Source organism: Pteropus medius, unplaced genomic scaffold, assembly GCF_902729225.1.
Source record: "Pteropus medius unplaced genomic scaffold, Ma_sr-lr_union100, whole genome shotgun sequence".
NCBI classification, from domain to species: Eukaryota; Metazoa; Chordata; class Mammalia; order Chiroptera; family Pteropodidae; genus Pteropus; species Pteropus medius.
In genome coordinates, this window is record NW_024356249.1 from 22,137,627 (window position 1) to 22,153,053 (window position 15,427).

The following is a 15,427-nucleotide window of genomic DNA, read 5'->3' on the forward strand; positions in this document are numbered from 1 at the left end:
TTCCAGCATCCTATCTTTGTAAAGCAAGTTTCTCTTCAGTGACAGCAACCAAAGTGACATTATGGGGTAGACTGGTTATAAGCAATACACTTTTGGTGTCACTATGTCCTATCACTCTCATCTGGGACCATCTAGTTGTAGGAAAACAAGCTCAAGGCTCCCAGTGATTCTACATTATGGCGAGTTGTATAACTATTTCATTGTATATTACAATGTAATAATAATAGAAATAAAGTGCACATTAAATGTAATGCACCTGAATCATTCCAAAACCATTCTTCCCCACACCTTCTGGTCATGGATAAGTAGTCTTCCACAGAACTGGTCCCTGGTACCAAAAATGTTGGGGGTCTGCTTTTCTAAGCCATTTATTCAATCCTGTTTCATCTAGTCTACTGTTGATTACTCCAAAGATATTCTTCATTTCAGACATTGTAGTCTTCATTTCTGACTGTTTTTTTTAATGTTTTCTATCTCCACTTTTATGAATTCTATTTCTTTGTTAAAGTTCTCACTGAGTTTCTCTATTCTTCCCCAAAGCTCATTGAGCATCTTTATAATAAGTGTTTCGAACTTTGCATCTGGTAGATTGCTTTTCTCCATTTTGTTTAGTTCTTTTTCTGGAGCTTTGTTCTATTCTTTCAGTTGGGTCATGTTTCTTTGTCTCCCTGTTAAAGCTGCCTCCCCGTGTTTCCTTAGGTCTCCTGGTCCAGGCTGCTATGTCTCCTGATCTTAGTAGAGTGGTGTATGTAGTAGATGTGCTGTGGATCCCAGTGGCATAGTCTTCCCTGGTCACCTGAGCCAGGTGTTCCAGGTATGTCTCTTGTAAGGTTGTGTGTGCCCTCCTGTTGTAGTTGATCCTTGGTTGCTGTTTGCTCATCAGTGGGAGGGACTGAATTCAAACCCTGGGAGACTTGCTGCAGAGTCTTCGCTCTTAAGTTCGAGGCCCTGCCACCTACCTACCCACAAACAATATGCACATGTGATCAGGTCAGGGTCTAATGAAGGTGAGCACTATAGTGTAGGTTCTTGGTGCATCACAAATTATGCTAACCACCTCCCCTCCACACGCCTCACCCCCACAAATGAACAGAGAAGGAAATAAAAGCCCATTTCTAATATGTCTATTTATAAATGCTTACATTTTCTGAATAGTATATGGTTTCAGCATTTTGATTCATGTTTCTTCTTCCTAAAAATACAACAATCAGACTTGCATTCTTTTTTTAATTACTGCGAATTTTATGAAAGCTATGATACTATATCAAATGTCTATTGAAACCACAAAATAACATTAGTATTCAAGATCAATTATTCTGATCCACACTAAGGCTTGCAAGACCCCAGGCTTAGCATACATCCTTTCTCAACATTTTATGAAACCTCTGAATCCTTGGAATACTCTACATCAGAGATTGCTGACTCACATACCTGGAGAGACCAGGAGGGTAAGTTTAATATGTAAATCCTTGGAGTATATTCAAAAGCGAGAGAACCTGGGATTAACTGGAGATGGAATACCCCATCTAAAAATATTCAAATTCAATTTTTAAAATACCATGTCAGTCACATAAAATATGACTGAGAATATATTCTGCTCTAAATGGAATAGCATAGCAATGTACTATCCAGTGCATCAGATATAATGTACTTTTCACTACAATCATTTGTTTGTTGGATACCAATGCTCCACGTATAAGTTCCTTAGAGGTAGAAACAGAGTCTATCTCTTGCATCTTTACATTCATTCAGTCATTCAAAAATAGTTTCTGAGCTCCTACTACATACTATTATCTTAGAAAATGGGGAGATAGCAGTGAACAAAACAAACAAATTCTCTGTATTCATGCCTATTGATCTTATTTTAGTGAGATACGGAATAAATTAATACATAAATAAGAAAAAATAAACTATGTTAGATGTTGATAAAAAATATGGAAGATAAAGTAGACAGGGCAGAGTGTTTGGGAGAGGAAGATATCTCTCCAAGAAGGTGACATCTGAGCAAAGACATGAAAGAAAATGGTGAGAGATCCACGTAGATATCTGAGGAAAAACTTTTCAGACAAAAGAAACATTGAGCACATATGTCCTTAAGCAGGAAAGTGTTTCGCCCAGTGCGGCTGAAGGAGGAAGAAAGGGTGAGAATGAGGATGAACACAGGGAAGTAAGATGAAGGTGTACTGTTCACACAGGGCTGAGTACACTACTGTGACGACTTTTGCTTCTCTGAATGAAATAGGAAGCCATCGGAGGAGTGACATGATCTGACTTGGGTTTTGACAATATCACTGCCTACTACATTGAGAATAGATAGTTGGAGGGTAAAGGTAGATGAAAAAGACCAGATAGTTAAAAAGGCATTGCCATAATTACATACAGGAAATGATAATGCAGTGAACCAGAGTGGAAGCAGATAGGGTGGCAAAAGACTATCAGATTCTGGATATCTTTAAAGGTGAAGCCAATAGGTTTTGCTAATAGATTGCATGTAGGGTATGAAAAATAGGGAAAAGTCAAAAATTTGAACCTGGGGAACTCAACAGAGAAATTCGTTAATTTATTGAGAGTGAGAAGACTATGGGACAAACAGGTTTGGGATGGGAGTCACGGAAAGAATCAGGAGTTCAATCCTGGACAAAATCCGTGATGCCTATTACAAGTGGAAATGACTGGGAGCAATTGGATATTTATGACTCTGAACTTCAGAAAAGATGTCCAGATTAGAGATAAATTTAGAATTAGCCAGCGTACAGATGGTATTCAAAAACACAAGACAGGATGAGAATACAAAGGTCATTATTATAGAAGGAAGGAGAAGAGGTCCAAAGACTCAGAGCTTGCCAAGGTTTGGAAGATGAAGAGAAACAAGTAGATTAAACTGAGTCATAGTGAGCACAGTACCATGGAGATGCACCACTCAAATTTCCCACAAGGAAGGACTTGCTTCCTAGCTTAAGGAAGTATGCGCAGCAGACAATCACAGCTATCAGTTACTTTAGAGTGGGCCTCAGCAGTCAAGACCACCTAAGCCAAAAGCATGCCCTTCTCTGATGAGCCTGATGAGAAATCGGTATTTTCTATAGTGGAAGCTATTCCAGCAATTTTTAGTCCTAGCAACACTGAGGAAACTATCAGCTAAAGGGACTTAAACAAAACCCCGTAATCAAATTCAGCTTTCTTACTTTTTTGAATTGTAATATCTTTAAAGAGCATTTTAATACTAGTAATTTATACATTTTATATCTAAATTAGAAACTATAGGTATTTCCCTAAATATTTGGGAGGTTCTGTCATATTCTTGGTCATGCAGTTATAGCCACAGAGGCAAAAATATAGATAAAAACAATTTTGAATGGCTTATTTTACCCAATTGCAATTATTGACTAATTTATCTATATTTCAAATAGACAATGAGTTTCTTACAGTTAAGAAGCATGCATCTTTGTATCAATGTTACCTAAGCATGTGCTAGTTTTTGGCATGTGCTCAATAAACCCTTGACAAATGAACTAATTAAATAATGTATTCTTAACAGAGATATTGAGGAGCAAAATAAAAGTTATTTTAATTTTATCTTCTCTTCCTTCTTTTATGAAAGAAATGCCGATAATAAATAAATGGCAAAAAATAAGAAAATGGGGCAGGAGGCATCTAGGTAATACAAAATTAATTAATGGCTTATTGTATGATTATCTCTTTCATATTTGCTCATTTCATAAAAGCCTAAAAGTGTGGCATGGTCAAATAATTGTGCACAGAGCATATATTTCTTTATTATCAGTATATGGACCATCCACCAATGTTCAACCACATATGTTGGACCATTGTGTTCACTTCAAACAATTGTCTTTCACATTTATGACATCTTTATATCTATAATATTTATATATTAATTGGAGTTACATATTTCTTTTTTAATTCTTTTTTACTTTTAATAACAGTTGGCATATATTATATTAGTTTCAAGTATACAACGTAGTGATTAGACATTTATATAACTTACAAAATGATCACCCTGATAAATCTAGTACCCATTTGACACTGTACATAGCTATTACAATATTATTGACTATATTCCTTATGCTATAGTTTATATTTCCATAACTATTTTGTAACTACCAATTTGTACTTTTAGTCTCTTCTACTTTATCAGCCACCTCTCCCAAGCCCCCACCTATTTGGCAACCATAAAAATGTTCTCTGTATCTATGTATGTTTCTGTATTACTTGTTTATTTTGTTCTTTACACAAAATAAATGTAAGTGAAATAATATGGCAGTTCTATTTTTCTGTCTGACTTACTCCACTCGGCACAATACCCTCTAGGTCCATCCATGTTGTTGTAGATGGCAAGATTTCAATTTTTTATGACTGAGTAATGTTTTATTGTATATATGTACCACCACTTCTTTATCCATGAATGGAAATCCAAGGAGCCTTTATTTCTTGACTATTGTGTGTAATACTGCAATGAATAGATAAATACACATGTTCCTTCAAAGCAGTATTTTGGGTTTCTTGAGATGAATAACCAAAATTGAGATTACTGGGTCCTTTTTTTGTTTTTTGTTATAGCCTTTGCTTTAAAGTCTATTTTGTCTGATATAAGTATTGCTACCCTAGCTTTTTTGTTTATTTGTTTCCATTTTCATGAAACATTTTTTTCCATCCTTTACTTTCAGTCTGTGTATGTGTCTTTCAATCTAAAGTGAGTCTCTTGTAGGCAGCAAATGAAAAGGTCTTGTTTTCTTATTCTTTCAACCACCTTATTTTTTATTGGAACATTTAATCTATTTACATTTAAAATAATTATTGCTAGATACGTAGTTATTACCATATTATTATCTATATTTTTTTATCTCTTTTTTTTCTTTTTTCTTCTTCTTCTTAAAATAATCTCTCCAATATTTCCTGTAATACTGACTTGGTAGTGGTGAACTCCTTTAGCTTTTCCTTGTTGGGGAAGCTTATCTGTCCTTCGATTCTAAATGATAGCTTTGCTGGGTAGAGTAATCTTGGGGTAGATCCTTGCTTTTCATCACTTTGAATATTTCCTGCCAATCCATTCCGTCTTACAAAGTTTCTTTTGAGAAATTAGCTGACAGTCATATGGGAGCTCCTTTGTAATAACCAATTGCTTTTTTCTCATTGCTTCTAAGATTCTGTCTTTAAACTTTGGTTTTTAAAGTATGATGTGTCTTGGTGCGGGCTCCTTTGGTTTTATTTCGCTTGGGACTCTTACGCTTCCTGGGCTTGTAAGTCTTATTTCCTTCACCAGGTTGGGGAAATTTTTAGTCATTATTTCTTCAAATAGGTTTTCAATTCCTTGCTCTCTCTCTTCTTCTGGTATCCCTATGATACAAACATTGGTATATTTGATGCTTGTCTCAGAGGCCCCTTAAACTATCCTCATTTTTTTAAAATTCTCTTTTCTTGTTGCTGTTCTGATTGGGTGTTTCCTGTTACCTTATCTTCTAAATCGCTGATTCAGTCCTCTATCTAATCTACTGTTAGTTGCTCCTAAGGTATTCATCATTTCAGTTATTGTATTTTTCACTTCTGACTGATTCCTTCTTATGTTTTCTATCTCCACTTTTATGATTTCTATCTCTTTGTTAAAGATCTCATTGAGTTCCTCTATTCTTCCCCAAAGCAAATGGAGCATCCTTATAACAAGTGTTTTGAACTCTGCATCTAGTAGATTACTTGTCTCCATTTTATTTAGTTCTTTTTCTAGAGTTTATTCTGTTCTTTCATTTGAGACATGTTTCTTTGTCTCCTCATTTTTTCTGTCTCCCGGTGTTTTTTTCTATGTTTTAAGTAGGACTGCTATGTCTCCTGGTCTTAGTAGAGGGACCTTATGTAGTAGGTGTGCTGTGGGTTCTAGTGGCACATCTTCCTTGGTCACCTGACCCAGATGCTCCAGGTATGTCTCTTGTATGGATTGTGTGTGCCCTTTTGTTATAGTTGAGGCTTAGTTGCTGTTTTCTCCTCAGTGGGAGGATGGGCCCTTGAATTAATTGGTTGTGATGACTGGCCATGACCAGTGGAGTAGCTATTGTGTAGAGGGGCTGACTCTACAGAGCAATGTTAACTTTATCAGGGCTCTGGTGCCTGCCCTGTCTGCCCTTTGTGTGTGTCATCATCAGATGTGACTCTTGTAGTGATCCAGCTCAAACCAAAGCTGGCTACCAGCTGTGCAGGCCAGGGCCTTCTGGGAGGGGCTCTGCACAGGCCAAGTTCAGCTGCAGCCTGTTCCCTGCCCGGGGCCACCTGGCACAAGCCACCAAGAAATCTGCACATGGCCACCACCCACACTATCTCAAAGGTTCCTTGAGAGGCCAGCCATGAACTGAGGCCCACTGCCACTCTTGCCAGGCTTGAGGCTGCTCAGCAAGAAGTACAGGGCATGCCAAGGCCAGATGCTCCTTGTTTAGGTCTTGTGAACCTTTGAGAGATTTAGGAAAGTCAGTAGCATAAGCCAAGACAGGCCATTTGTATGGAAAATCCACTGGAAGCAACTTGGGTGAGCCATAAATTCGGAGGGGCAGGCCTTGGGGACTCACCAGGGCAGGGCGACCAGCATTAGCTACGTTGCCAGAGATTCGGATATGGCAGCCACCTGGGTCTGCAAACCAGGTGGGAGAGTGCACAACAAAAGAAAAAGCCAGTATTTTTGTCCGGGAGAAAGCTGTCCCTCCAGCCCTTGCCCTGAAGCCAGACAATTCAGTTCTTCCTTATATATTCCTGGCACCTTTTGAGCCACTGCCCCAGTGCTGGAACTCAGAGAGTGAGTTTATCTCCCAGTAAGTTCACGTTGGGCCCTTTAAGAAGAGCACATAGGACCACCCTAGCCCTTCATCTCACTCAGCCATCATCTCCACTGGTTCTATAGCCAGAGTTGTAAAGCTGGGACTTCTCTTCCCAGTGCTGGAACACTGGGCTTTGTAGCCTGATGTGGGTCTGGGAACCCTGGCTCCTCTGGGGGGACCTCTGCAGTCGAGATATTTCTCCAGATTCTCAACTGGCAATCTCGAAGTGGTCTCTTCTGTGTGCTCCCAGTTTTAGAACTTTCATTCAGCTACACTTCAGGTATCTACCAATTATGGCTATTTTGTAATTTAGTTGTAATTTTAATGTGGTTGTGAGAGGAGGCAAGCACAGCAGTTACCTACTTTGCCAGCTTGACCAGAAATCCCCTCCTAGCCTCTATTATTGGTTCTGTGTTATATGACCTTCTTCTTCCTTGGATTGTTTTCCTGGAATATTATAAAGCCAGTAACTACAGCCACCATCTTGTTTACAATATAAGGATGAACTATATACATAGAAGAAAGTAGTATGAAAAGAACACTAGTTGAGACAACTCTGAAACCCACAATGGCTCTGAACCAACAAATTCTATGTTGTTTAAGATAGTTTGAACTGGGTTTTCTGTTGCATCTAATTCATTTATTTTGCTTTGTTTTGTTTCTATTTTTAATAACTTTGCACCTTTACCAAATAAATTCTGGTTGAGCCAAACACCAACTGCCTACTGAAACACAAGCAAGACATCCTGGCATTTTCATTCTCTCATCATCATTTTCCATAATTTTTGTAACAATGTGGAATATTTCAAATTAATTAGAATAAAATATATTTCTTTTCAGATAAACTGACTTGTTTCTTTATTCCTATTTTATGTAAATATTATTATAAATTCTAGATTCGGTGAAAGTTTTTGAACCTACTCCAATACATCCTAACACTTTTCTGAGTCTCTAAATTATAGCAATATCTTGGCCTAGAATTTAATATGAGGTAAGAACTTAGAATAATAAAAGGAGATGTATGATTCTTTTTCATTTACTTTTATTTAATTAATTAATTAATTTTTAATGGTGGCATTGGTTAACGAAATCTAGTAAGTTTCAGCTGTATATTTTAACAGTAAGGCACATATATATTTAAATTGTGTGTTCATCTCCCATAGATTTCTTCCTGTCACCACATAGCTGACCTCTTTTACTCCATTTACCTTCCCCTTCCTCCTCACCCCCACCCTATGGTAATTAACCTATGGTAACCACTCGTCTATTATTCATGTCCATGAGTCTCTATTGGTCTATCCTGTTGGTTTGTTGCTTTAGGTTTATATCTCACATAAAAGGGATAGCACATGATTTTCAACTTTTCCTGTCTCACAAATATTGCTTAACATAATAATCTTGAGGTCCATCTATGTTGTCACAAATGGCAGTATTTCATCTCTTCTTATAGCTGGCTAATATTCCATTGTGTGTATGTACATATATATATATATGTATATGTATGTATGTATTTGTGTGTGTGTGTGTGTGTGTGTGTGTGTATCGTAGGACTCTTAGGTTGCTTCCATATCCTGGCCACTGTAAATAATGCTGCTATGAACATCGGTATGCAAAAATCTTTTTGAATATAGTTTTCAAGTCTTTGGGGTAAATATCCAGTAGAGGGATTACTGGATCATATGGTGGATCAATTCTTAGTTTTTGAGGAACCTCCATACTGTTTTCCATAATAGCTGTACCGATTTGCAGTCACTAGCAATGTATGAGGGTTCCTTTTACTCCACATACTCTCCAACATTTATTACTTGTCCTGTTGATTATAGCTATTCAAACAGGTATGAGATGGTGTCTCATTGTAGTTTGATTTGCATTTCCCTAATAGCTAGCGATATTGAGCATCTTTTCAAATATTTGTTGGCCATTTGTATGTCTTCTAGAAAGAAGTGTCTGTTCAGGTCTTCTGCCCATTTTTTGATTGGATCGTTTGTATTTTGTTCTTATTAAGTTGTATGAGTTCTTTGTATATTTTGAATCGTAGGACCTTATCGGAGGTGATGCTTGCAAATATATTTTCCTATTTGGATGGTTGTCTCTTTACATTGTTGATGGTTTCTTTCGCTGTGAAGAAGCTATTTAGACTGATGTAGTCTCATTAATTGATTTTTGCTTTTACTTCCCTTGCCTTTGAGGTCAAATTTATAAAATCTTCTTTAAGTTCAAGGTCCATGAGTTTAGTTCCTATGTTTAGTCTTATGAAATCTATTGTTTCAGGTCTTACATTCAGATCCTTAATCCATTTTGAGTTAATTTTGGTGTGTGGTGATAAACAGTCTAGTTTCATTCTTTTGCAGGTGGCTTTCCAGTTTTCTCAGCTCCACTTATTGAAGAGGCTTTTCTTTCTCCACTATATGTTTTTGGCTTTTTTGTCAAAAATTATTTGGCCATATTAACATAGGTTTACTTTTGGACTCTTGCTTGTGTTCCACTGGTCCTTGTCTCTGTTTTTTTGCCAATACCATGCCATTTTGATTATTGTCAGTTTGCAGTATAATTTGAAGTCAGGCAGACTGATGCCTCCAGCCGTGTTCTTTTTTTCTCAGAATGGATTTGGCAATTCGGGGTCTTTTGCGCTTCCATACAAATCTGATGATTTTTTGTTCTATTTTTTTTTAAATGCCGATGAGATTTTGATGGGGATTACATTAAATCTGTATAATGCTTTAGGTAATAAGGTCATTTTAATTATGTGGATTCTTCCAATCTAAGAATGTGGAATATCTATTTCTTTTTATCTTCTTCGATTTCTTTTAATAGGGTCTTATAATTTTCATTATATAGGTCCTTCACATGTTTCATTAGATTTATTCATAAGTATTATTCTTTTTTTGCAATTGTAAAAAGAATTAATTATCCCACTTAATTTTCTGACACTTCATTATTAGAGTACAGGAATGCTATGGATTTTGACCATTTACTTTGTAGCCAGAAACTTTACTGTATTTGCTTATTGTTTCTAGTATTGATCTTATGGAGTTAGGGTTTTCTACACAGAGAATCATGTCATCCGCAAATAGTGACAGTTTAACTTATTCGTTTCCTATTGAGATGCCTTTTGTATCTTTCTCTTGCCTGATTGCACTCCCTAGGATCTCTAATATTATATTAAATAACAGTGGTGATAGTGGACAGACTTGCCTTGTTCCTGATCTGAGAAGGAAGGTTTTTAGTCTTTCATCGTGAAGTATAACATTAGCCAAGGGTTTGCCATAAATGACCTTTATTATGTTAAGGTACTTTCCTTCTATACTAATTTTGTTAAGTGTTTTGATCATTAATGGATGCTGTATCTTGTTGAAGGCTTTTTCCGTGTCTATTGATATGATCATATGATTCTTATTTTCTAATTTGTTTACATGATGTACCACATTAATTGATTTGCATATGTTGAACCATCCTTGTGCCCCTAGGATGAAGCACATTTGATCATGGTGTATAATCCTTTTAATATGTTGCTGTGGTTGGCTCACTAGTATCTTATTTAAGGTTTTTGCAACTGAGTTCATGAGAGATATTGGTCTGTAGTTTTCTATTTTTATATTATCTTTACCAGGTTTTGGTAGCAGAGTAATATTGGCCTCATAAGATGAGTTGGGAAGTATTGCCTCCTCTTCAATTTTTTGGAAGATTTTGAGGAGAATAAGTGTCAAATCTCCTTTGAATATTTTGTAGAATTCACTGGTGAAGCCATCTGGTCCTGGACTTTTACTTTTTAGTAGGTTTTTGATAACTGTTTCAATTTCCATACTGCTGACCGGTCTATTTCGATTATCCAGTTCTTCCTGATTCAGCCTAGGAAGGTTGTGTTTTTCTAAGTACTGGTCCATTTCTTCTAGGTTATTAAATTTGGTGTTATGTACTTTTTCATAGTATTTTTGTATGATCCTTTGTATTTCTGTGATGTCAGTTGAATTTCTCCTCTTTCATCTTTGATTTTGTTTATTTCTGTCCTTTCTCTTTTTTCTTTCATGAATCTAGCCAAGGGTTTATCAATTTTATTAACCTTCTAAAGAATCAATTCTTTATTGCATTTATTTTTTCTATTGTTTTTTGTTTTGTTTTATTTTGTTTTCAATTGCATTTAATTCTGCTCCAATTTTGATTGTTTCCTTCTGCTGATTTTAAGTTTCATTGCTTCTTCTTGTTCTAGTTTTTTTAAAGATGAAGTATTAGGTTGTTTATTTGAGCTGGTTTTTGTTTTTAGAGATAGGCCTGTATTATGTTCCTTCCTTTTATGACCACTTTTGCTATATCCCAAAATTTTTGATATGTTGTACTATCATTATCATTCATTTCTATGTATCTCTTGATATCTGTCTTTCTTTCCTGTCTAACCCAGTCATTCTTCAGTAGCACATTGGTTTATCTCTCTATTTGTGCTTCTTCTGCTTTCTTTTTACAGTTGATCTACAGCTTCAAAGTATTATGATCAGAGAATATGTTCGGTATGATTTCAACCCTCTTATATTTGTTAAAGCTATGTATCCCAGTATGTGGTCAATCCTTGAGAATGTTCCTTGTGCACTAGAGAAGAATGTATAAGCAGCTATTTTGGGATGGAAGGCTCTGTAAATGTTAATTATATCCAGTTGGTCTAATGTGTCACTTGAGGATGTTATTTCCTTATTGATTTTCTGTTTGGATAATCTGTCAATATCCGACAGTAGGGTATTTAGGTCCCCTACTTCAATAGTGATTTCATCTGTTTCTCCCTTTATTTCTGTTAGTAATTGCATTATATATATTTGGGCTCCCTTATTGGGAGCATAGATGTTAATAAGTGTTATGACTTCTTGGTGCATGATTCTCTTTATCATTATGAAGTGTCCCTCAGTATCTTTCTTTACCTTTTTTTTATTTTTAAGTCTATTTCATCCAATATTAGTGCAGCTACTCCTACTTTTCTCTGAATGCCATTTTCTCAAAATATTGTTTTCTACCCTTTCACTTTGAGTCTATATTTTTCTTCGGAACTGAGACGTGTCTCTTAGAGGCAGCATATGGTTTGGTTGCCTTTTAAGATCCAATCTACAACTCCGTACCTTTTTATTGATGAGTTCAGCCCATTTACATTTAGGGTGATTATTGAAATGTAAGGTCCTCTTATAGCCTTTTTATCTTTTGCTTTCTGGTAGCTTAGTGTTTCCATTGCTTCCTTGTCCTTGTGTTTCTGTTTTCTCTATTTTGGTTGGCTCTGTGGGTTTTCCCTCTGGTCTTTCTTGTTTTATGTTATATACTTCAGTTAAGAATCTTTGGCATGTGATTACAACTACGAATATGTAAATAATATATACAGTCGTTTATTTTCTTCCGCATATGCCTCATTTCCATTCCCCTTTGCGAATTTGGATCTTTGTATCCTCCCCTTTTCAGTCATTGTTGTCTCAATTTGTTCCTATGTATGCTGAACCTTCATTACTATCTTGCTATAACAAATCTCTTTTTATTGTTTAAGCTTATAATGCCCTGTTCTTAGTAAGGGTTGCACTCCTCTGCTTCTGTCTTCCTGCTAGTCACCTTAGTCTTAGTTATGTATTTTTTTTTTTTTGTCATTTTGCTTTAGGTGACCTGACTCTTTTCTATATTTCCTGTAATGCAGACCTCGGAGTGGAGAATTCCCTCAATATTTGTATGTCTGGAAAGGTCTTTACTTCTCCTTCATCTCTAAAGGAGAGCTTTGCTGAATACAATATTCTAGGCTGGTAATTCCTTTCATTTATACTTTGAATACTTCATTCCACTCCTTCCTGATTTGTAAGCTTTGTACTGAAAAGACTGACGATAATCTAATGGGTTTTCCTGTGTTGGTTACCATCATCTTTTCCATGACTGCTCTGAGAATTCTGCCTTTGTCATTGATTTTTGATAATTTTAATACAATGTGTCTTGGTGAAGGCCTTTTGGAGTTGAGATAATTGGGTATTCTGTTGACTTTTTGAATTCCAAGCTCTAGCTCATTCCTTATATTTGGGAAATTCTCATCAACTATTTGTCTGAAAATGCTTCCTAATCCCTGTTCCTTTTCCTTCCCTTTGAGAATGCCTATTATTCTTATGTTTCCTCTCCTGATAGTATCAGTTAGTTATTGTAATTTGCTTTCATTATTTTCTCGTTCTTTAGTTTCTCTCTCCTTTATTCTGATTTATTTCTAGATTTCTGTCATCAGTATTACTAATCCTTTCCTCCTTTTGGTTGACTCTATTTCCAAGCTTGCTATTTAAGTTTTCATGTATTGCAGTGTGTTCTTCATCTCCAGAAGTTCTATTTGGTTCTTTTTGAGGGTTTCAGTCTCCTTGCTAAAGAACTCATTCTGCTCGTAGTCGTTTATTTAATCCTTAAAATTGTTGTTATGAATTATTTTGGATCTCATTGAGTTTTTTCAGAAGTACCATTCTGAAGTCTCTGACATTTAAGTAGCATATTTTTATGCCTGTAAGCTTATTCTGGAGGTTTTTTTTTTTTCTGTTTCTTTCTTAGATGCCTTGTTTCCTTGGTTGTTCATGGTCTTTAATGGACTATTTCTCCACCTGGGCATTAATGGATGTGTATTCTATTTTTTTTTCCAGAAATAAGATTTATTATATAAAGGTCTGACCTTAGCCTGTTGCAAAAAAGGCATTTTTCTTTTGGTTTCCAGTAGGTTGCCTCTAATCCTCTTGGATCTCTACTTTATATAAAGTCTTAATAATGGCTTTTTTTTTTCTTATAGGTATTCAATCCCACTCACTACCCTGAGTCTCTGTCAGTGTTAATGACAGTTTCAGTAGCATTTGCTCAGATTTCCCTTGGGCTCTGCCGATGCGAGGAGTGGGGGAGTTGAGCATGAAGCTCACATCTCTCCTAGGCAGGGCTGTTCAGGGATCCCACCACATCTTACCCCTCCCTCTCCTCTTGCAGGGGGCTCCACTGTGAGACATAGCTTCTTTGTTTCTCCCAATCTACCACCTGACTCCTGGGGTTCTGACCTATGGTAGCTCTTATGTGCAGATACCACACTCAGATGTGCTAGTGTGCAGGTATTGTGATTTTTGTTGTTTTAGATGTTCAGCTTATTGTCATTTCAAGGGGAGAGATCTGGGGACATCTCTCACTCCACCATGTTTCTGATGTCACCTTCTCTTTTACTTTTAATCAATTTGAGCAACTAAACATATACAACATGATTCTGGATAATGATCAAGTTTAAGGTAAAAAATAAATTTTTCCTCCTCCATCTTGCAAAGACTTTCATTAAGAAGTCTTTTTAAATGATGTTAAACAAAGAAAAAAAAGGTCACTTACTATCAAATTGTTGTTATAAGATTTGTATTTAGAACTCTCTAGGCTCTTTAAACTGTATATATAAATGAATAGGAACCTATGTTGTAAAATTGCTTTTAACTGAACAATAGTTATGTTTAAAAGATTTTATAGTCTATGGCCATGCAACCCTGAACGTGCCTGATCTCATCTGATCTCAGAAGCTAAGCAGGGATGGGCCTGGTTAGTACTTGGATGGGAGACCACCTAGAAATACCGGGTGCTGTAGGTGTTAAAAAAAAAAAAAAGATTTTACAAAACCACTAGTTTTCACGTATTTCTTTTCCAGCTTTATTGAAACACAATAGACAATGAGTTGTTTATATTTATATTGTACAATTCAATGAGTTTTTTTTTTCAATTATGGTTGGTATGCAATAATAAATTAGTTTAGTTGGTATGCAATAATATATTAGTTTCAGTTGTAGACCATAGTGATTAGAAATCTATATAAGTCATGAAGTAACCACTCAGTAATAATAGTACCCATCTTGCCCCTTATTTATTTCAACATTAACTATTTTCCTTATACTACATTTTATATAGCCCTGTCTATTTTGTAACTATCCATTTGTACTTTTTAAACCATTTGCCCTTTTTTGTCGTCCCTTCCTACTTCTCTCTCTCATCTAGTAGCTCACAAAATATTCTCTGTATCTATGAGTTTATTTCCATTTTTGTTGTTGTTGTTATTTATTTTGTTCTTTAGATTCCACATATACATGAAATTATGTGGCATTTGTCTTTCTCTATCCGACTTATTTTATTAAGCACAATACCCTCTAGGTCCATCAAGGTAACATCTTTTTTCTATCCCATTCCTTTCAGTCTGTGTGTGTGTTTTAATTTGAAGTAAGACTCTTGTGGGCAGTATATAAGGGTCTTATTTTCTTATCAACTCAGCTACTCTATCTTTTGGCACTTAATTCTTTTCCATTTGAGGTTCTTGTTGATAGGAATATAGTTCTTATCATTCTTAACTCATGGTTTTGCTGCATTTTTTTTTTCTTCTTAAAGAATTCTCTTCAACATTTCTTGTAATACTGGATGGGTGTTGATAAATTCCTTTAGCTTATTTTTGTCTGGGAAGCCTTTCATCTGTCCTTTGACTCTAAATGATAGCTTTGCTGGATAAAGCAGTCTTGGTTGTAGATCCTGGGTTTCATTACATTGAAGATTTTGTATCAAGCCCTTCTGTCCTGCAAAGTTTCTTTTGAGAAATCAGCTGCCAGTCCTATAGGTGCTCTTTTCTAGGT

General features: G+C 35.9%; 1 pseudogene; it reads left to right on the forward strand.

The window, feature by feature from the left end:
* Window positions 1-14,284: 14,284 nt before the first annotated feature.
* LOC120601424 (uncharacterized) lies at window positions 14,285-14,403 on the forward strand (annotated as a pseudogene).
* The last annotated feature ends 1,024 nt before the right edge of the window (window positions 14,404-15,427 follow it).